Source organism: Dasypus novemcinctus (genome assembly GCF_030445035.2).
Source record: "Dasypus novemcinctus isolate mDasNov1 chromosome Y unlocalized genomic scaffold, mDasNov1.1.hap2 SUPER_Y_unloc_4, whole genome shotgun sequence".
NCBI classification, from domain to species: Eukaryota; Metazoa; Chordata; class Mammalia; order Cingulata; family Dasypodidae; genus Dasypus; species Dasypus novemcinctus.
Genome location: NW_027261980.1, coordinates 206,115 through 230,145, shown reverse-complemented (window position 1 = coordinate 230,145; position 24,031 = coordinate 206,115). Strand labels below are relative to the sequence as shown.

Here is a 24,031-nt window from a genome sequence, read left to right as displayed (position 1 = left end):
GGCAGAAGGATTGCCCTCATGCACAACTGAGCAGAGTCAGAGAGACAGATAAAGCAGATACAACCCCCAGATATTGGTTCCTCTGAGGGCTAAAGAGACCCATGGGAGTTATGGTCATGGCCGATGGGGTTAACTACCAGGGCAGATGGCCCCTCTTTGGAAATGGTGTTTATGTGTGATGAATTTGGACTCAGATGGGATCTCCCTTCATAAGACTTTCATGCTAATGTGCTGGAGGTGCAGTTAATGTTGGGGTTTAAGATATATTTAGGGGATTTGAATCTCTGGACTGACAATGTGATCGACAGGTCCTGAGCCTCAGCAGACTCCAGCACCTACAATCTGATCTATTGGACTTACCACACTCAGCTAAAATGGAGTTGAAGAAGGACAACCACCACACCATGGAGCCTAGAGTGGTTACAACTGAAAATGGGAGGATTGCATCCAGCATCCATGTGGAATCTGAGCCTCCTGTTGACATAGAGGTGCAATGGACACAACCAATCCAATGTCCACATAGAAAAGGTGGCATTGGATTGGGAAAAGTGGACATGGTGGGCGATGGGTATGGGGAAAGGCAGGAAGAGATGAGAGGTGGAGGCGTCTTTGGGACATGGAGCTGCCCTGGATGGTGCTTCAGAGGCAATCACCGGACATTGAAAATCCTCACAGGGCCCACTGGATGGAATGGAGGAGACTATGGGCCATGATGTGAACCATTGTCTATGAGGTGCAGAGGTGCCCAAAGATGTACTTACCAAATTCAATGGATGTGTCATGATGATGGGAACGAGTGTTGTTTGGGGGGAGGGGGAAGTGGGGGGTGGGGTTGAATGGGACCTCAAATATATATTTTTAATGTAATATTATTACACAGTCAATAAAAAAGAATTCTCTGCACACAATGCTTACTTCTCAGAAGTAAATCATATGTACCATGCTTTTTCAGGTAGGTTTTAAGAGTTAGCTGCTCTACCCGCAGTTGTGCTTGCCTATAGTGTAAATGCTAGTTTTAGAGATAGGAATGTTAGACCAAAATCTGAAGGAAAAGAGATGGCTCCAAATTTCTGCACACAATGTTTAGTTCTCAGAAGTAAATCATATGTGCCATGTTGTTTCATTTAGGTTTAAAGAGTTAGCTGATATACCCTCGGTTATGCATTACTATATAGGAAATGTAAGTTCTAGAGATATGAATGTTAGCATAAAAATTGAAGTAAAGGAGGTAGCTGCAAAATCTCTGCACACAATGCTTAATTCTCAGAAGTAAATCACATGTGCCATGTTGTTTCATTTTCGTTTAAACAGTTTGCGGCGACACCCTCGGTTATGCTTTCCTACTTTCGGAAATACTAGTTTTACAGATAGGAACGTTAGCACAAAAACGGAAGGAAAGAAGATAGCTGCAAAATCTCTGCACACAATGCCTAGTTCTCAGAAGTAAATCATACGTACCATGCTTTTTCAGGTAGGTTTCTAGTGTAAGCTGCTATACCCCCGCTTATACTTTCCTATATAGGAAATTCTAGTTTTGGAGATATGAATGTTAGCACAAAAACTGAAGGAAAGGAGATAGCTGCAGCCCTCTGCACACAATGTTTAGTTCCCAGAAGAAAATAATATGTGCCATGTTGTTTCATTTTGGTTTGAAGAGTTAGCTGCTATACCCACGGTTATGCTTTCCTATATAGGAAATGCTACTTTTAGAGATAGGAATGTTAGCAGAAAAACTCAAGGAAAGAAGATAGCTGCTAAATCTCTGCACACAATGCTTAGTTCTCAGAAGTAAATCATACGTGCCATGTTTTTCATTTAGGTTTAAATAGTTAGCTGCTACACCCTCGGTTATGCTTTCCTGTATAGGAAATGCTTGTTTTAAAAATAGGAATGCTAGCACAAAAACTGAAGGAAAGAGGATAGCTCTAAAATCTCTGCACACAATGCTTAGTTCTCTGAAGTAAATCATATGTACCATTCTTTTTCAGGTAGGTTTAACGAGTTAGCTGTTATACCCCCGGTTAGGATTTCCTATAGTATAATTGCTAGTTTTAGAGATAGGAATGTTAGCACAAAAACTGAAGGAAAAGAAATAGCTGCAAAATCTCTGCACACAAAGTTAAGTTCTCAGAAGTAAATCATATGTGCCATGCTGTTTCATTTAGGTTTAAAGAGTTAGCTGCTATACCCTCGGTTATGCTTTCCTATATAGGAAATACTAGTTTTAGAGATATGAATGTTAAAATAAAAACTGAAGGAAAGAAGATAGCTGCAAAATCTCGGCACACAATGCTTACTTCTCAGAAGTAAATCATATGTGCCATGTTGTTTCATTTAGGTTTAAAGAGTTAGCGGCTATACCCTCGGTTATGCTTTCCTATATACCAAATGCTAGTTTTACAGATAGGAATGTTAGCACAAAAACTGAAGGAAATAAGATAGCTGCAAAATCTCTACACACAATGATTAATTCTCAGAAGTAAATCATATGTGCCATGTTGTTTCATTTAGGTTTAAAGCGTTAGCTGCTATACCCACGGTTATGCTTTCCTAAATAGGAAATGCTAGATTTAGAGATATGAATGTTATCCTAAAAATTGAAGGAAAGGAAATAGCTGCAAAATCTTCACACAATGTTTAGTTCTCAGAAGGAAATCATCTGTGCCATGTTCTCTCATTTAGGTTTAAAGAGTTAGCTGCTATGCCCTCGGTCATGCTTTCCTATATATGAAAGGCTAGTTTTAGAGATATGAATGTTAGCATAAAAACTGAAGGAAAGGAGATAAGTGCAAAATCTCTGCACACTAGGTTTAGTTCTCAGAAGTATATCATATGTGCCATTTTGTTTCATTTAGGTATAAAGTCCTAGCTGCTATACCCTCGGTTATGCTTTCCTATATAGGAAGTGCTAGTTTTAGAGTCATTAATGTTAGCACAAAAACTGAAGGAAAGGAGATAGCTGCAAAACCTCTGCACACAATGCTTAGATCTCAGAAGTAAATCAGAGGTACCATGCTTTTTCAGGTAGGTGTAAAGAGTTAGCTGCTATACCCCTGGTCATACTTCGCTATAGTGTAAAGGATAGTTTTACAGATAGGAATGTAAGCACAAAAACTGAAGGAAAAGAGATAGCTGCAAAATCTCTGCACGGAATGTTTAGTTCTCAGAAGCAAATCATATATGCCATGTTGTTTCATTTAGCTTTAAAGACTTAGCTGCTATACCATCAGTCATGCTTTCCTATATAGGAAATGCTAGTTTTAGAGATATGAATGGTAGTACAAAAACTGAAGGAAAGGAGATAGCTCCAAAATCTCTGCACACAATGCTTAGTTCTCAGAAGTAAATCATATGTGCCATAATGTTTCATTTAGGTTTAAAGAGTTAGGTGCTATACCCTCGGTTATGCTTTCCTATATAGGAAATGCTAGTTTTAGCGATACGAATGTTAGAACAAACACTGAAGGAAAGGAGATAGCTGCAAAATCTCTGCACACTATGCTTAGTTCTCAGAAGAAAATCATATGTGCCATGTTGTTTCATTTAGGTTTAAAGAGTTAGGTGATATACCCTCGGTTATGATTTCCTGTGTAGGAAGTGCTAGTTCTGGAGATACGAATGTTAGCACAAAACCTGAAGGAAAGGAGATAGCTGCAAAATCTCTGCACACAATGCTTAGTTCTCAGAAGTAAATCATATGTGCCATGTTGTTTCATTTAGGTTTAAAGAGATAGGTGCTATACCCTCGGTTATGCTTTCCTCTAGAGGAAATGCTAGTTCTGGAGAAACGAATGTTAGCACAAAAACTGAAGGAAAGGAGATAGCTGCAAAAGCTCTGCACAGAATGCTTAGTTCTCAGAAGTAAATCATATGTGACATGATGTTTCATTTATGTTTAAAGAGTTAGGTGCTATACCCGCGGTAATGCTTTCCTATAGTGTAAATGCTAGTTTTAGACATAGGAATGTTAGCACAAAAACTGAAGGAAAGGAGATAGCTGCAAAATCTCTTCACACAATGCTTAGTTCTCAGAAGTAAATCATATATGCAATGTTGTTTCATTTAGGTTTAAAGAGTTAGGTCCTATACCCGCGGTAATGCTATCCTATAGTGTAAATGCTAGTTGCAGATATAGGAATGTTAGCACACAAACTAAAGGAAAGGAGATAGCTGCAAAATCTCTGCGTACAATGCTTAGTTATCAGAAGTAAATCATAAGTGCCATGTTTTTCATTTAGTTTCAAAGAGTTAGGTGCTATAATCTCGGTTATGCTTTCCTTTATAGGAAATGCTAGTTCTGGAGATACGAATGTTAGCACAAAAACTGAAGGAAAGGAGGTAGCTGCAAAATCTCTGCACAGAATGCTTAGTTCTCAGAAGTAAATCATATGTGCCATATTGTTTCATTTAGGTTTAAAGAGTTAGATGCTATACCCACCGTAATGCTTTCCTATTGTGTAAATGCTAGTTTTAGACATAGGAATGTTAGCACAAAAACTGAAGGAAAGGAGATAGCTGCAAAATCTCTGTGCACAATGCTTAGTTCTCAGAAGTAAATCATATGTGCCATGTTGTTTCATTTAGGTTTAAAGAGTTTGGTGCTATACCTGCGGTAATGCTTTCCTATATAGGAAATGCTAGTTTTAGAGATACGAATGTTAGCACAAAAACTGAAGGAAAGGAGCTAGCTGCAAAATCTCTGCACATAATGCTTAGTTCTCAGAAGTAAATCATATGTGCCATGTTGTTTCATTTAGGTTTAAAGAGTTAGGTGCTATACCCTCGGTTATGCTTTCCTATATAGGAAATGCTAGTTTTAGAGATACGAATGTTAGCACAAAAACGGAAGGAAAGAGATAGGTGCAAAATCTCTGCACACAATGCTTAGTTCTCAGAAATAAATCATATCTGCCATGTTGTTTCATTTAGGTTTAAAGAGTTAGGTGCTATACCCTCGGTTATGCTTTCCTGTTTAGGAAATGCTAGTTCTGGAGATACGAATGTTAGTGCAAAAAAAGAAGGAAAGGAGATTGCTGCAAAATTTCTGCACACAATGCTTAGTTCTCAGAACTAAATCATATGTGCCATTTTGTTTCATTTAGGTTTACAGAGTTAGGTACTATACCCGCGGTAATGCTTTCCTATAGTGTAAATGCTAGTTTTAGAAATAGGAATATTAGCAAAAACATGAAGGAAAGGAGATAGCTGCAAAATCTCTAGACACAATGCTTAGTTCTCAGAAGTAAATCATATGTGCCATGTTGTTTCATTTAAGTTTAAATAGTTAGGTGCTATACCCTCGTTTATGCTTTCCTATATAGGAAATATTAGTTTTAGAGATACGAATGTTAGCAGGAAAAGTGAAGGAAAGGAGAAAGCTGCAAAATCTCTGCAGACAATGCTTAGTTCTCAGAAGTAAATCATATGTGCCATGTTGTTTCATTTAGGTTTAAAGAGTTAGGTGCTATACCCGCGGTAATGCTATCCTATAGTGTAAATGCTAGTTTCAGACATAGGAATGGTAGCGCAAAAACTGAAGGAAAGGAGATAGCTGCAAACTCTGTGCACACAATGCTTAGTTCGCAGAAGTAAATCATATGTGCCATGTTGTTTCATTTAGGTTTAAAGAGTTCGGTGCTATACCCGCGGTAATGCTATCCTATAGTGTAAATGCTAGTTTCAGATATAGGTTTGTTAGCACAAAAACTAAAGGAAAGGAGATAGCTGCAAAATCTCTGCACACAATGTTTAGATCTCAGAAGTAAATCATATGTGCCATGTTGTTTCATTTAGGTTTAAAGAATTAGGTGCTATACCCACGGTAATGCTTTCCTATATAGGAAATGCTAATTTTAGAGATACGAATGTTAGCAAAAAAACTGAAGGAAAGGAGATAGCTGCAAAATCTCTGCACACAATGCTTAGTTCTCCGACATAAATCATATGTGCCATGTTGTTTAATTTAGGTTTAAAGAGTTAGGTGCTATACCCTTGGTTATGCTTTCGTGTACAGGAAATGCTAGTTCTGGAGATACAAATGTTAGCACAAAAACTGAAGGAAAGGAGATAGTTGCAAAATCTCTGCACACAATGCTTAGATCTCAGAAGTAAATCATATGTGCCATGTTGTTTCATTTAGGTTTAAAGAGTGAAGGGCTATAAACTCTGTGATGCTTTCCCATATAGGAAATGCTATTTTTAGAGATACGAATGTTAGCACAAAAACTGAAGGAAAGGAGAAAGCAGCAAAATCTCTGCACACAATGCTTAGTTCTCAGAAGTAAATGATATGTTCCATGTTGTTTCATTTAGGTTTAAAGAGTTAGGTGCTAAACCCGCTGTAATGCTATCCTATAGTGTAAATGCTAGTTTCAGATATAGGAATGTTAGCACAAAAACTGAAGGAAAGGAGATAGCTCCAAAATCTCTGCACACAATGCTTAGATCTCAGAAGTAAATCATATGTGCCATGATGTTTCATTTAGGTTTAAAGAGTTAGGTGCTATACCCTCGGTTATACTTTCCTGTATAGGAAATGCTTGTTCTGGAGATACGAATGTTAGCAAAAAAAACTCAAGGAAAGGAGGTAGCTGCAAAATCTTTGCACACAATGCTTAGTTCTCAGAAGTAAATCATATGTGCCATGTTGTTTAATTTCGGTTTAAAGAATTATGTGCTATACCCGCGGTAATGCTTTCCTATAGCGTAAATGCTAGTTTTAGATATAGGAATGATAGCACAAAAACTGAATGAAAGGAGATAGCTGCAAAATCTCTGCACACAATGCTTAGTTCTCAGATGTAAATCTTATGTGCCATGTTGTTTCATTTAGGTTTAAAGAGTTAGGTGCTGTACCCACGGTAATGCTTTCCTATATAGGAAATGCTAGTTTTAGAGATATGAATGTTAGCACAAAAACTGAAGGAAAGGAGATAGCTGCAAAATGTCTGCACACAATGCTTAGGTCTCAGAAGTAAATCATATGTGCCATGTGGTTTAATTTAGTTTCAAAGAGTTAGGTGCTATACCCTCGATTATGCCTTCCTATATAGAAAATGCTAGATTTAGAGATACAAATGTTAGCACAAAAACTGAAGGAAAGGTGATAGCTGCAAAATCTCTGCACACAATGCTTTGTTCTCAGAAGTAAATCATATGTGCCATGTTGTTTCATTTAGGTTTAAAGAGTTAGGTGCTATACCCTCGGTTATGCTTTCGTGTACAGGAAATGCTAGTTGTGGAGATACGAATGTTAGCACAAAAACTGAAGGAAAGGAGATAGCTGCAAAATCTCTGCACACAATGCTTAGTTCTCAGAAGTAAATGATATGTGCCATGTTGTTTCATTTAGGTTTAAAGAGTTAGGTGCTATACCCGCGGTAATGCTATACTATAGTGTAAATGCTAGTTTCAGATATAGGAATGTTAGCACAAAAACTGAAGGAAAGGAGATAGCGGCAAAATCTCTGCACACAATGCTTAGTTCTCAGAAGTAAATCATATATGCCATGTTGTTTCATTTAGGTTTAAAGAGTTAGGGGCTATAAACTCTGTGAAGCTTTCCTATATAGGAAATGCTATTTTTAGAGATACGAATGTTAGCACAAAAACTGAAGGAAAGGAGAAAGCAGCAAAATCTCTGCACACAATGCTTAGTTCTCAGAAGTAAATGATATGTTCCATGTTGTTTCATTTAGGTTTAAAGAGTTAGGTGCTAAACCCGTGGTAATGCTATCCTATAGTGTAAATGCTAGTTTCAGATATAGGAATGTTAGCACAAAAACTGAAGGAAAGGAGATAGCTCCAAAATCTCTGCACACAATGCTTAGTTCTCAGATGTAAATCTTATGTGCCATGTTGTTTCATTTAGGTTTAAAGAGTTAGGTGCTGTACCTACGGTAATGCTTTCCTATATAGGAAATGCTAGTTTTAGAGATACGAATGTTAGCACAAAAACTGAAGGAAAGGAGATAGCTGCAAAATGTCTGCACACAATGCTTAGTTCTCAGAAGTAAATCATATGTGCCATGTTGTTTAATTTCGGTTTAAAGAATTATGTGCTATACCCGCGGTAATGCTTTCCTATAGCGTAAATGCTAGTTTTAGATATAGGAATGATAGCACAAAAACTGAATGAAAGGAGATAGCTGCAAAATCTCTGCACACAATGCTTAGTTCTCAGATGTAAATCTTATGTGCCATGTTGTTTCATTTAGGTTTAAAGAGTTAGGTGCTGTACCCACGGTAATGCTTTCCTATATAGGAAATGCTAGTTTTAGAGATATGAATGTTAGCACAAAAACTGAAGGAAAGGAGATAGCTGCAAAATGTCTGCACACAATGCTTAGGTCTCAGAAGTAAATCATATGTGCCATGTGGTTTAATTTAGTTTCAAAGAGTTAGGTGCTATACCCTCGATTATGCCTTCCAATATAGAAAATGCTAGATTTAGAGATACAAATGTTAGCACAAAAACTGAAGGAAAGGTGATAGCTGCAAAATCTCTGCACACAATGCTTTGTTCTCAGAAGTAAATCATATGTGCCATGTTGTTTCATTTAGGTTTAAAGAGTTAGGTGCTATACCCTCGGTTATGCTTTCGTGTACAGGAAATGCTAGTTGTGGAGATACGAATGTTAGCACAAAAACTGAAGGAAAGGAGATAGCTGCAAAATCTCTGCACACAATGCTTAGTTCTCAGAAGTAAATGATATGTGCCATGTTGTTTCATTTAGGTTTAAAGAGTTAGGTGCTATACCCGCGGTAATGCTATACTATAGTGTAAATGCTAGTTTCAGATATAGGAATGTTAGCACAAAAACTGAAGGAAAGGAGATAGCTGCAAAATCTCTGCACACAATGCTTAGTTCTCAGAAGTAAATCATATATGCCATGTTGTTTCATTTAGGTTTAAAGAGTTAGGGGCTATAAACTCTGTGAAGCTTTCCTATATAGGAAATGCTATTTTTAGAGATACGAATGTTAGCACAAAAACTGAAGGAAAGGAGAAAGCAGCAAAATCTCTGCACACAATGCTTAGTTCTCAGAAGTAAATGATATGTTCCATGTTGTTTCATTTAGGTTTAAAGAGTTAGGTGCTAAACCCGTGGTAATGCTATCCTATAGTGTAAATGCTAGTTTCAGATATAGGAATGTTAGCACAAAAACTGAAGGAAAGGAGATAGCTCCAAAACTCTGCACACAATGCTTAGTTCTCAGATGTAAATCTTATGTGCCATGTTGTTTCATTTAGGTTTAAAGAGTTAGGTGCTGTACCTACGGTAATGCTTTCCTATATAGGAAATGCTAGTTTTAGAGATACGAATGTTAGCACAAAAACTGAAGGAAAGGAGATAGCTGCAAAATGTCTGCACACAATGCTTAGTTCTCAGAAGTAAATCATATGTGCCATGTTGTTTAATTTCGGTTTAAAGAATTATGTGCTATACCCGCGGTAATGCTTTCCTATAGCGTAAATGCTAGTTTTAGATATAGGAATGATAGCACAAAAACTGAATGAAAGGAGATAGCTGCAAAATCTCTGCACACAATGCTTAGTTCTCAGATGTAAATCTTATGTGCCATGTTGTTTCATTTAGGTTTAAAGAGTTAGGTGCTGTACCCACGGTAATGCTTTCCTATATAGGAAATGCTAGTTTTAGAGATATGAATGTTAGCACAAAAACTGAAGGAAAGGAGATAGCTGCAAAATGTCTGCACACAATGCTTAGGTCTCAGAAGTAAATCATATGTGCCATGTGGTTTAATTTAGTTTCAAAGAGTTAGGTGCTATACCCTCGATTATGCCTTCCTATATAGAAAATGCTAGATTTAGGGATACAAATGTTAGCACAAAAACTGAAGGAAAGGTGATAGCTGCAAAATCTCTGCACACAATGCTTTGTTCTCAGAAGTAAATCATATGTGCCATGTTGTTTCATTTAGGTTTAAAGAGTTAGGTGCTATACCCTCGGTTATGCTTTCGTGTACAGGAAATGCTAGTTGTGGAGATACGAATGTTAGCACAAAAACTGAAGGAAAGGAGATAGCTGCAAAATCTCTGCACACAATGCTTAGTTCTCAGAAGTAAATGATATGTGCCATGTTGTTTCATTTAGGTTTAAAGAGTTAGGTGCTATACCCGCGGTAATGCTATACTATAGTGTAAATGCTAGTTTCAGATATAGGAATGTTAGCACAAAAACTGAAGGAAAGGAGATAGCTGCAAAATCTCTGCACACAATTCTTAGTTCTCTGAAGTAAATCATATGTCCCATGCTTTTTCAGGTAGGTTTAAAGTTTTAGCTGCTCTACTACCGGTTGTGATTTCCTATTGTGTAAATGCTGGTTTTAGAGATAGGAATGTTAACACAAAAACTGAATTAAAAGAGATAGCTGCAAAATCTCTGCACACAATGTTTAGTTCTCAGAAGTAAATCATATGTGCCATGTTATTTCATTTATCTTTAAAGAGTTAGCGGCTATACCCTCGGTTATGGTTTCCTATATAGGAAATGCTAGTTTTAGAGATAGGAATGTTAGCACACAAACTGAAGGAAAGGAGATAGCTGCAATATCTCTGCCCAAAATGCTTAGTTCTTAGAAGTAAATCATATGTGCATTTTTGTTTCATTTAGGTTTAAAGAGTTAGCGGCGAAACCCTCGGTTATGATTTCCTAAAATGTAAATGCTAGTTTAACAGATAGGAATCTTAGCACAAAAACTGAAGGAAAGAAGATAGCTGCAAAATCTCTGCACACACTGCTTAGTTCTCAGAAGTAAATCACATATACCATGCTTTTTCAGGTAGGTTTAAAGAGTTAGGTGCTATACCCCCGGTTATACTTTCCTATAGTGTAAATGCTACTTTTAGAGATAGTTATGTTAGCTCAAAAAGTGAAAGAAAGGAGATAGCTGCAAAATCTCTGCACACAATGCTTAGTTCTCAGAAGTAAATCATATGTACCATGGTTTTTCAGGTAGGTTTAAAGAATTAGCTGCTATACTTCTGGTTATGCTTTCCTATAGTGTAAATGCAAGTTTTAGAGATAGGAATGTTAGCAGAAAACTCAAGGAAAAGAGATAGCTGCAAAATCTCTGCACACAATGTTTAGTTCTCAGAAGTAAATCATTTGTGCCATGTTGTTTCAATTATGTTTAAAGAGGTAGCTGCTATACCCTCGGTTATACTTTCCTATACAGGTAATGCTAGTTTTACTGATAGGAATGTTAGTACAAAAACTGAAGGAAAGAAGATAGCTGCAAAATCTATGCACACAATGCTTAGATCTGAGAAGTAAATCATAAGTACCATGCTTTCTCAGGTAGGTTTAAAGAGTTAGCTGCTATACCCCCCGTTATGCTTTCTTATATATGAAATGCTAGTTTTAGAGATATGAATGTTGGCACAAAAACTGAAGGAAAGGAGACAGCTACAAAATCTCTGCACACAACGCTCCGTTCTTAGATGTAAATCATATGTGCCATGTTGTTTCATTTATGTTTAAAGAGTTAAGGGTTATACCCTCAGTTATGCTTTCCTATGTAGGAAATGCTAGTTTTACAGAAGGAATGTTAGCACAAAAACTGAAGAAAAGGAGATAGCTGCAAAATCTCTGCTCACAATGCTTAGTTCTCAGAAGTAAATCACATGTGCCATGTTGTTTCATTTTGGTTTAAATAGTTAGCGGCGATACGCTCGGTTATGTTTTCCTATATAGGAAATTCTAGTTTTACAGATAGGAATGTTAGCGCAAAACCTGAAGGAAAGAAGATAGCTGCAATATATCTGCACACAATGCTTTGTTCTCAGAAGTAAATCATATGTGCCATGTTGTTTCATTTAGGTTTAAAGAGTTAGGTGCTATACTCGCGGTTATGCTATCCTATAGTGTAAATGCTAGTTTCAGAGGTAGGAATGTTAGCACAAAAACTGAAGGAAAGGAGATATCTGCAAAATCTCTGCACACAATGCTTAGTTCTTAGAAGTAAATCATATGTACCATGTTGTTTCATTTAGGTTCAAAGAGTTAGGTGCTATACCCTCGGTTATGCTTTCCTACATAGGAAATACTAGTTTTAGAGATACGAATGTTAGCACAAAAACTGAAGGAAAGGAGATAGCTGCAAAATCTCTGCGCACAATGCTTAGTTCTCAGAAGTAAATCATATGTGCCTTGTTGTTTCATTTTGGTTAAGAGTTAGGTGCTATACCTGCGTTCATGCTTTCATACGTTGTAAATGCTAGTTTTAGACATAGGATTGTTAGCACAAAAACTGAAGGAGAGGAGATAGCTGCAAAATCTCTACACACAATGCTTAGTTCTCAGAAGTAAATCATATGTGCCATGTTGTTTCATTTAGGTTTAAAGAGTTAGGTGCTATACCCTCGGTTATGCTATCCTATAGTGTAAATGCAAGTTTCAGATGTAGGAATGTTAGCACAAAAACAGAAGGAAAGGAGATAGCTGCAAAATCTCTGCACACAAAGCTTAGTTCTCAGAAGTAATTCACATGTGCCATGTTGTTTCATTTAGGTTTAAAGAGTTTGGTGATATACCCTCTGTGAGGCTTTCCTATATAGGAAATGCTAGTTTTAGAGATACGAACCTTAGCACAAAAACTGAAAGAAAGGAGATATCTGCAAAATCTCTGCACAAAATGCTTAGTTCTTAGAAGTAAATCATATGTACCATGTTGTTTCATTTAGGTTTAAAGAGTTAGGTGCTATACCCTCGGTTATGCTTTCCTATATAGGAAATACTAGTTTTATAGATACGAATGTTAGCACAAAAACTGAAGGAAAGGAGATAGCTAGAAAATCTCTGCACACAATGGTTAGTTCTCAGAAGTAAATCATATGTGCCATGTAGTTTCATTTAGTTTTAAAGGGTTAGGTGCTATACCCTCGGTTATGCTTTCCTATACTGGAAATGCTAGTTTTAGAGATACGAATGTCAGCACAAAAACTGAAAGAAAGGTGATAGCTGCAAAAGCTCTGCACTGAATGCTTAGTTCTCAGAAGTAAATCATATGTGCCATGTTTTTTCATTTAGGTTTAAAGAGTTAGGTGCTATACCCTCTGTGATGCTTTCCTTTACAATAAATGCTAGTTTTAGAGATACGAATGTTAGCAAAAAAACTGAAGGAAAGTACATAGCTGCAAAATCTCTGCACACAATGCTTAGTTCTCACAAGTAAATCATATGTGCCATCTTGTTTCATTTAGGTTTAAAGTGTTAGGTGCTATACCCTCGGTTATGCTTTCCTACATAGGAAATACTAGTTTTAGAGATACGAATGTTAGCACAAAAACTGAAGAAAAAGAGATAGCTGCAAAATCTCTGCACACAATGCTTAGTTCTCAGAAGTAAATCATATGTGCCATGTTGTTTCATTTAGGTTAATAGAGATAGGTGCTATACCCTCGGTTATGCTTTCCTACATAGGCAATGCTAGTTTTAGAGATACAAATGTCAGCACAAAAACTGAAGGAAAGGAGATAGCTTCAAAATCTCTGCACACAATGATTAGTTCTCCGAAGTAAATCGTATGTGTCATGTTGTTTCATTTAGGTTTAAAGAGTTAGGTGCTATACTTGCGTTAATGCTTTCATATATAGTAAATGCTAGTTTTAGACATAGGAATGTTAGCACAAAAACTGAAGGAAAGGAGATAGCTACAAAATCTCTGCACACAATGCTTAGTTCTCAGAAGAAAATCATATGTGCCATGTTGTTTCATTTAGGTTTAAAGAGTTAGGTGATATAACCTCGGTTATGATTTCCTGTGTAGGAAATGCCAGTTCTGGAGATACGAATGTTAGCACAAAAACTGAAGGAAAGGACGTAGCTGCAAAATCTGTGCACACAATGCTTAGTTCTCAGAAGTAAATCATATGTGCCATGTTGTTTCATTTAGGTTGAAAGAGTTAGGTGCTATACCCGCGGTAATGCTTTCCTATAGTGTAAATGCTAGTTTTAGACATAGGAATGTTAGCACAAAAACTGAAGGAAAGAAGATAGCTGCAAAATCTCTTCACACAATGCTTAGTTCTCAGAAGTAAATCATATATGCAATGTTGTTTCATTTAGGTTTAAAGAGTTAGGTCCTATACCCGCGGTAATGCTATCCTATTGTGTAAATGCTAGTTGCAGATATAGGAATGTTAGCACACAAACTGAAGGAAAGGAGATAGCAGCAAAATCTCTGCGTACAATGCTTAGTTATCAGAAGTAAATCATAAGTGCCATGTTTTTCATTTAGTTTCAAAGAGTTAGGTGCTATACCCTCGGTTATGCTTTCCTTTATAGGAAATGCTAGTTCTGGAGATACGAATGTTAGCACAAAAACTGAAGGAAAGGAGGTAGCTGCAAAATCTCTGCACAGAATGCTTAGTTCTCAGAAGTAAATCATATGTCCCATATTGTTTCATTTAGGTTTAAAGAGTTAGATGCTATACACACCGTAGTGCTGTCCTATTGTGTAAATGCTAGTTTTAGACATAGGAATGTTAGCACAAAAAATGAAGGAAAGGAGATAGCTGCAAAATCTCTGCACACAATGCTTAGATCTCAGAAGTAAATCATATGTGCCATGTTGTTTCATTTAGGTTTAAAGAGTTAGGTGCTATGCCCTCTGTGATGCTTTCCTATATAGGAAATGCTAGTTTTAGGGATACGAATGTTAGCACAATAACTGAAGGAAAGGAGATAGCTGCAAAATCTGTGCACACAATGCTTAGTTCTCAGAAGTAAATCATATGTGCCATGTTGTTTCATTAAGTTTAAAGAGTTAGGTGCTATACCCTCGGTTATGCTTAACTGTATGGGAAATGCTATTTCTATAGATACGAATGTTAGCACAAAAACTGAAGGAAAGGAGATAGCTCCAAAATCTCTGCACAGAGTGCTTAGTTCTCAGAAGTAAATCATATGTGCCATGTTGTTTCATTTAGGTTTAAAGAGTTAGGTGCTATACCAGCGGTAATGCCAACCTGTAGTGTAAATGCTAGTTTTAGACATTGGAATGTTAGCACAAAAACTGAAGGAAAGGAGATAGCTGCAAAATCTCTGCACACAATGCTTAGTTCTTCAGAAGTATATCATATGTGCCATGTTGTTTCATTTATGTTTAAAGAGTTAGGTGCAATAACCTCTGTGATGCTTTCCTATATAGGAAATGCTATTTTTAGAGATACGAATGTTAGCACAAAAACAGAAGGAAAGGAGATAGCTGCAAAATCTCTGCACACAATGCTTAGTTCTCAGAAGTAAATCATACGTGACATTTTGTTTTATTTAGGTTTAAAGAGTTAGTTGCTATACCCTCAGTTATGCTTTCCTATGTAAGAAATGCTAGTTTTAGAGATACGAATGTTAGCACAAAAACTGAAGGAAAGGAGATAGCTGCAAAGTCTCTGCACACAATGCTTATTTCTCAGAAGTAAATCATATATGCCATGTTGTTTCATTTAGGTTTAAAAATTTCGGTGCTATACCCGCGGTAATGCTATCCTATAGTGTAAAAGCTAGTTTTAGACATAGGATTGTTAGCACAAAAACTGAAGGAAAGGAGATGCTGCAAAATCTCTGCACACAATGCTTAGTTCTCAGAAGTAAATCATATGTGCCATGTTGTTTCATTTAGGTTAAACTGTTAGGGGCTATATCCGCGTTAGTGCTTTCATATGTTGTAAAGGCTAGTTTTAGACATAGGATTGTTAGCACAAAAACTGAAGGAGAGGAGATAGCTGCAAAATCTCTGCCCACAATGCTTAGTTCTTAGAGTAAATCATATGTACCATGTTGTTTCATTTAGGTTTAAAGAGTTAGGTGCTATACCCTCGCTTATGCTTTCCTACATAGGAAATACTAGTTTTAGAGATACGAATGTCAGCACAAAAACTGAAGGAAAGGAGATAGCTGCAAAATCTCTGCACACAATGCTTAGTTCTCAGAAGTAAATCATATGTGCCATGTAGTTTCCTTTAGGTTTAAAGAATTAGGTGCTATACCATCGGTTATGCTTTCCTTATTGGAAATGCTAGTTTTAGAGATACGAATGTCAGCACAAAAACTGAAGGAAAGGAGATAGCTGCAAAAGCTCTGCACAGAATGCTTAGTTCTCAGAAGTAAATCATATGTGCCATGTTGTTTCCTTTATGTTTAAAGAGTTAGGTGCTATACCCTCTGTGATGCTTTCCTATACAGGAAATTCTAGTTTTAGAGATACGAATGTTAGCACAAAAACTGAAGGAAAGCAGATAGCTGCACAATCTCTGCACACAATGCTTAGTTCTCAAAAGTAAATCATATGTGCCATGTTGTTTCATTTAGGTTAAAGAGTTAGGTGCTATACCCGATTAATGCTTTCATATGTTGTAAATGCTAGTTATAGACATAGGATTTTTAGCACAAAAACTGAAAGAGAGGAGATAGCTGCAAAATCTCTGCACACAATGCTTAGTTCTCAGAAGTAAATCATATGTGCCATGTTGTTTCATTTAGGTTTAAAGAGTTATGTGCTATACCCGCGGTAATGCTTTCCTATAGTGTAAAACTAGTTTTAGATATAGGAATGATAGCACAAAAACTGAATGAAAGGAGATATCTGCAAAATCTCTGCACACAATGCTTAGTTCTAAGAAGTAAATCGTATGTGCCATGTTGTTTAATTTAGGTTTAAAGAGTTAGGTGCTATACCCTCGGTTTTGCTTTCCTATATAGGAAATGCTAGTTTTAGAGATACGAATGTTAGCACAAAAACTGAAGGAAGGAGATAGGTGCAAAATCTCTACACACAATGCTTAGTTCTCAGAAATAAATCATATGTGCCATGTTGTTTCATTTAGGTTTAAAGAGTTGGGTGCTATACCCTCGGTTATGCTTTCCTGTTTAGGAAATGCTAGTTCTGGAGATACGAATGTTAGCGCAAAAAAAGAAGGAAAGGAGATAGCTGCAAAATCTCTGCACACAATGCTTAGTTCTCAGAAGTAAATCATATGTGCCATTTTGTTTCATTTAGGTTTACAGAGTTAGGTACTATACCCGTGGTAATGCTTTCCCATAGTGTAAATGCTAGTTTTAGAAATAGGAATATTAGCACAAAACCTGAAGGAAAGGAGATAGCTGCAAAATCTCTGCACACAATGCTTAGTTCTCAGAAGTAAATCATATGTGCCATGTTGTTTCATTTAAGTTTAAATAGTTAGATGCTATACCCTCGTTTATGCTTTCCTATATAGGAAATATTAGTTTTAGTGATACGAATGTTAGCACAAAAAATGAAGGAAAGGAGATAGCTCCAAAATCTCTGCACACAATGCTTAGTTCTCAGAAGTAAATCATATGTGCCATGTTGTTTAATTTAGTTTCAAAGAATTAGGTGCTATACCCTCGGTTATGCCTTCCTATATAGCAAATGCTAGAGTTACAGATACGAATGTTAGCACAAAAACTGAAGGAAAGGAGATAGCTGCGGCTGGGGCGGCTTGCACCCCGACGCTGACGGGGGGGTTTGGAGGGGTCAGCTGGCTGCAAAGGCGTCTGAGGCTGCGGCAGACAGCCTCAGAGGGGCTCTCAGGCGTGGAGGACGCGCGGCGAGGGGAGAAAGAATGCCGCGGAGACCAGGTCTGGTATGCAAGTCCGGTTTATTGCGGAAGGGGACATAGCTTTATAGGGTTAGGGACTGCGTGGAGGGATTTGATAGGTGCGGGTGGGTACTGCTTCCTGATAGGTGATTGTAAGCGGTTGCTAAGCAGAGGGCTGGTGGAGAGGTTTGGAATAGGGGAGGGGAAAGGGGGAGTGAGAGCTGGCCGGATGTTGGGCTAGGCGGGAGATAAAAAGGGGGAGGGCAGCGCCGGCCAGCCGTTAGCAGCAAAGGCCTAGTCAGGCGTGGTCACCTTATCTAGGCCCAGTGGGCAGAGGCGGTATCACTTCTTGCCGCACCGTTTGCTACTGTGGCAAGCCGGGCGCCCTTCCTCCCACATTTCCCCCTTTGTTTTTATTAAGCTCCTCCGAAAAGCTTGATTTGAGGAGGGAGGGGGACTGTGCCTGTCTTAGGTCGGGATTGCGCCCAGCCGGGCAATGCCCGTGCCACACAGGTGGCCAGTCTTACCCGTCATGGGGAAGCGCGGCAGCAAAAGGCCGTGTCCCTGTCTTAGGTTGACTGGCGGGCCGATCCCATTGCCCGTCATTGGCTAACCAGTCCAGCGCCTCGATGGAATGTTGGCGGCCTTAGATAAACAGGGCGGGGGAGGGGAAAGGGTAAGGGTAAGGGGTTAGGATGGGTGGTGAGAAGGGGTAGGGGCAGGGGGGCTGGGGCTTGGGTGCGTTGAGAGGCGGCTGGCCATTTGGGGAGGACGGCAATTAATGGAGACTCTTGGTGCGTCTTCGTCGGTGGTGCGGATTCGCTGGTACCGGACCTGGATGGGCTTACTAAGGACAGAGTTAACTTGATTTTTGACAAGCCGGACAATTCGCCTGATGATCCAGAGTCCTAGGGCTAATAGGAGGACAAGGGTGAGGAGCAGGCCTAGAAAGGGGAGAAAGTAAGAAAGGATTCCATTGGGCAGCCCCCAAGAGAAAGACCATCCAGCTTCACGTTCCTGCTTTCTCTTGCGGAGGCCCTCCCTAACTTGTGCGAGGTTATCTCGAATGAGGCCAGAGTGGTTAGCATAGAAGCAGCATTTTTCTCCTAACGCTGCGCAGAGCCCCCCTCTTTTAGGAGGAGGAGGTCTAGGCCCCTGTGGTTTTGGAGAACGACCTCGGACAGGGAGTTGAGAGATGTTTCAAGGTGGGCCATGGAAGTCTCAAGGCGGGCGATGTCTGCATCGACAGCTTGCCTAAGGGTTGAAAAGGAATTATCTTGGAGGCTGAGAGCTGCAGCTCCAGTGGCTGCGCCGGCAAGACCTAGAAGGGTGGCAATTGTGATGGCGGTGAAGACTTCCTGTTTCTGCTCGTGCTGCGGGGAGCTGAAGTGCTGCCAGGAGTCAAAGAATTGGTTATCAGTATAAAAGAGAATGCGGGGGGCAATGAGTATGAGCACACAGGTGTCGCTGGTGAAGTTAAGGGTTTGAACATTGAGACATGGAGTGAGGCCGGAGGAAGAACATAGCCATTTGGTATTATTAAGGGGAATTAGGAACTTAGCGGCTGCATTAGGGGTGTGAGTTAGGCTGCAGAGGGACTGCATGGAGGGGAGCAGAGCTAACATGAAAAGCAGAAGAGAGTGTAGATTTTTAGGTTTTTTGTTTGAAGCTAAGGCGTGGACAGCAAGCTGTACTAGCTGTCCAAGGAGGAGGGTGTCATGAGCTAGATCTGCGGCTATATTTAGCCTCTCCATCCGATGGGCGAGTGCTCTCATCATCCGTCGTTGGAACCTGCTGCTGGCCAGTGGCGGGTTTGATGTTTTTCCCGGGGATCCAGAGCGGCTGGGAGGCATTTTCTGGAAAGACACAAGCAAACCCTCTGCCTTGGGTGAGAAGGGGACTGGGTCCCTGCCAATTGTTTGTTTCTGGGTCCTTCCAAAACACCATCGGGGCAACTGTTGGTGCGTAGGAGGGGCCCCAATGCTTATGGAGGGGGGAAAGACCGTTTTTATCAAAGGAGAGGAGGTTTATGTGAATGAGGCAGGCAGTGATAATGTCGCCTGGTTGACTATGTGGGCGTAGATCCTTCTCTTATTGAATTTGCACTTTGAGCTGGTGGTGGATGCATTCTACTATAGCCTGCCCCTGGGGGTTGTATGGAATGCCGAAGTGGGGAGTAATGTTGTAGAGCTGGAGAAATGCAGCGAATGAGGAGCTGCGATACCTAGGCCTATTATCGGTTTTAACATCCCAAGGAACCCCGATGAATAAGATGGCTTGCCGCAATGCTTTAATGCAATGCTTGGCTGTTTCCCCCGGTAAGGGGACAGTGTAGCAAAGGTGAGAAAAGGTGTTGACTGTGACATGGACATACTTGAGGCGCCCAAATGATGGCACATGGGTGACGTCTATTTGCCATCGGGAGTTTGGCTTGAGGCCGCGGGGGTTGACCCCTTGTGGCTGCAACGGTCCAAGCGGCAAGAAGGGGGTGCATGTTTTACGGCGCGCACCAAATGCTTGCACGTTTCCTTGGGGAGGCCCGGCAAAAGACGTTGAAGTGAGGCTGCTGAAAAGTGGAACTTAGAATGGAGAAGTTTGGCTTGATTGACCAAGTCTCCGACAGTGGCTATTGTATGGGTGGAGACGGTTTGGTCGGCAGAATTACCCATGGCTAGAGGCCCGGGCAGCCCTGAATGGCTGCGAATATGAGAAATGTACTGTGGCTGTGTGCGGAGCTTGAGCTCTCGCTGCAAGGCATGGAGTGCTTGATCAATGGGCGTGTCACGTGGAAAGAAAACAGCATGGGCAATAACTGAACAAACTTGCAGGGCGTACTATCAGTGAAGATGTTGACGGGCTCATTGCCATGGTGTTGGAAGGCAGTGAGGATGGCTAGTAGCTCGCCCATCTGAACGGATCTGGGATGGGTTTGGCAGTAAACGGTTGGCAAGTCATGGCTGGGAGAGTAGGCAATATAAGTAAACTTGGTCTTAGAGGCGTCCGTGAAGACAGTAGTGGAGTTGGAGAGAGGCTTGGAGCCAGGGAAAGGGTGGTATAGTGGGGAGAGGGGGAGCCTTGTGAGGCCCTGGAGCAACTTGTGTGTGGGGGGGTAATGGCAGTTAAAGGTCCCGTGGAAGATTTCTAGAAGAATTTGAGCACAGGGGTTTTCGGAGAAAAGGGCAGTGGTGTGCTTATCAGTAAGGCATACATATTCAGAATCAGAGACAATATTCAAGGACTCTTAAAACATTTGTAAAACTTTAATGATGGCTCAAAGCTCTGTGCACTGAGCAGATGAATAAGGGAGTTGGCTAAACCTGTTCTTTTTGGAAAGTAACACATGCTGGTTTTTTTTTTTTTATGCTGCTTTTTCATTACTATTACTATTAGTAAATACTGTACAAGATGGTTGGGCTATGCACATAGCCTTGAAAAGCACTGCAAAAGTTTATTGTTGGGTTCTTTACAGATAAAGGAATGCAGTTGGCTTGATTTGTCCAAGAAGACATTAAAGAAAGTCTTAGGAAGTTTTAAAACAAAGTGATAGCCATGTAACTGGACTTTAACTTTTTGCAACAAACTAGCAGTATTTGGGATTGCTGCATACTAGCGTTGTTACTTTAATCTATGGTAAGGGGTTGTTTTTGTGACATATACTCTTTTATAATAATTAAAACTATAATTAACCATATTGTACTTTTCTTTAATATTATGCTGAAATATTGGTAACTTTATACACTTTTAATAGAGGGTTTAAGGGAAGAAAAAGTTGTTAATTTTATAACACTGTAAAACACCTTTATTTAGCTTATAACATATTAAATGAACTTAATTATTACTTTAATTTTTCTTTCAAGGTAAAAGAACAAATCTCTTATGATTAGTTTGGAACAAAAGGCCACTGTTCAGGATTAGGTCTTGAGAAAGCAGTTTTGAACGTTATGTTCCTTTAAGAGATAAAGCTTTCTTTCTTGGAACACCGAGGAAATGATAAGCACAAGAAACATAAGACAGACTCTCTTTGTATACTGACTGAGGATAAGAACTTTTATCAAAACAGGTTAATGGTGAGAGTCCTTGAGAAAGAACAAAAATTTTCAACTTTGCATCAGCATACTACCCGACACCAAACTTGTAAAATTTTATAGTTAGACCCATTAAATTTTATTTAACTTTAACTGTAAAAATTCTTTGTCCATTAATCTTCTGCAGTTTTAGCATTCACTCAGGTTTCGTCCTATACTCTACTTTTTCCAATAGTCAATTATTTTATTTCAGGACAAAATTATTTTCTGTTTCCTTAATAATAAAAACACATTCCATATAGCCTACATCAAAGTTATCAAGCAAACCTCTTATAACAATACTGTGAACATTAAACAAGCTTGTTGAAATAATGAACTTTTCTTTAAATACTTAGTAGCATGCAATATTGGCCATTTGTATAGAGCTCTTTTATAAATTTTTATTAATTTATATTTACCATCTGGAGGTATCAAAATATACACTGACATTGAACGAACAGACAAACACAGAACAATCACAACACAGTAACAGAAACATACAGTTTACAATTAATTCATAATTCTTAGTTTCTTAGTATAGCTGCTTTTAAATACTCTGTTATATAGCACATTTTAGATTGTACCTTTCAAGATTTCCTCTGGAATCCATGCTGCCTGCAACACGAAAGCCTGTGCTCGGAAACATTCCTATCAGTTATCAGCAATCAGCTAAAATAACTTGAGAAGCAGTTAGGCAGACCATTAGCACACATTTTTGGATAATTACTGTAAGACTATACTGAGACTTGAAGTTCAGGAGTAAACTATTGATTTACAACTGAAAATTTCTTTTTAAACCTTGATAAAATTTTTGTACTAATTTTAATATCTTGATTAAAGAAGTCCAATTAGAATTAGCATGGAAATAAAACAGAACACCAATGTTGCCATGTTTTTCTCTCATACCAGTGGATTAATTATATCAGCCTTCACTAGCCCAGAGATACATTGTCATGTAGATAGTAGGGAGCCCAAAGAGTTGTGAAAGGGGGTGGGCGTTTGCTGGAACAGAGTTGATTGCTTTATAATCTTGTGTGGATTTTCCGGCTTGTGGCTGGCCTTGTTGATAGGCGGGGCCAATTTCAGGTAGGTATCAGGGCCGGAGAGATTGGCAGTGAAAGCCAGGGGTTGAAGGGGACCAGTAGATCCCAGTAAGCCTGGAGTTGCCTGCCCGAAACTTTACATTGGTGGCAGGCTAGTAGGCCAGCAAGTGCTCTGACTTGCGGCGCTTGGCGGGAAGATAGACGCCCGCCCATTTTTCTGCCGGGGGCCGATAACGGGGGTCCTTACCTTGAGAGCGTGGCGAAGGGGTGGGAGCGAGGTCCCACGGGGGTGAGGCAGTGGTCACGTCGGACCGGACTTGAACTGCCACCACGTTGGGGCGCCAGTTGCGGCTGGGGCGGCTTGCACCCCGACGCTGACGGGGGGGTTTGGAGGGGTCAGCTGGCTGCAAAGGCGTCTGAGGCTGCGGCAGACAGCCTCAGAGGGGCTCTCAGGCGTGGAGGATGCGCGGCGAGGGGAGAAAGAATGCCGCGGAGACCAGGTCTGGTACGCAAGTCCGGTTTATTGCGGAAGGGGACATAGCTTTATAGGGTTAGGGACTGTGTGGAGGGACTTGATAGGTGCGGGCGGGTACTGCTTCCTGATAGGTGATTGTAAGCGGTTGCTAAGCAGAGGGCTGGTGGAGAGGTTTGGAATAGGGGAGGGGAAAGGGGGAGTGAGAGCTGGCCGGATGTTGGGCTAGGCGGGAGAAAAAAAGGGGGAGGGCAGCGCCGGCCAGCCGTTAGCAGCAAAGGCCTAGTCAGGCGTGGTCACCTTATCTAGGCCCAGTGGGCAGAGGCGGTATCACTTCTTGCCGCACCGTTTGCTACTGTGGCAAGCCGGGCGCCCTTCCTCCCACAGATAGCTGTAATATCTCTGCACACAATGCTTTGTTCTCAGAAGTAAATCATATCTGCCATTTTGTTTCATTTAGGTTTATAGAGTTAAGTGCTATGCACGCGTTATTGCATTCCTATACTGTAAATGCTTGTTTTAGACATAGGAATGTTAGCACAAAAAATGAAAGAAAGGAGATAGCTGCAAAATCTCTGCAAAGAATGCTTAGTTCTCTGAAGTAAATCATATGTGCAATGTTGTTTCATTTAGGTTTAAAGAATTAGTTGCTATACTCGCGTTTATTCTATCCTATAGTGTAAATGCTAGTTTCAGATGAAGGAATGTTAGCACAAAAACTGAAGGAAAGGAGATAGCTGCAAAATCTCTGCACACAATGCTTAGTTCTTAGAAGTAAATCATATGTACCATGTTGTTTCATTTAGGTTTAAAGAGTTAGGTGCTATACCCTCGCTTATGCTTTCCTACATAGGAAATACTA

General features: G+C 39.6%; 1 long non-coding RNA gene across 1 annotated transcript; it reads right to left on the bottom strand.

The window, feature by feature from the left end:
- Nucleotides 1-20,836: 20,836 nt before the first annotated feature.
- LOC139438621 (uncharacterized) lies at nt 20,837-23,150 on the bottom strand. The gene is made up of 2 exons (XR_011648255.1): nt 22,945-23,150; nt 20,837-22,332 (listed from the first exon to the last, which is right to left on the bottom strand). It is a non-coding gene; the product is annotated as an uncharacterized lncRNA (long non-coding RNA).
- Between the last annotated feature and the right edge of the window lie 881 nt (nt 23,151-24,031).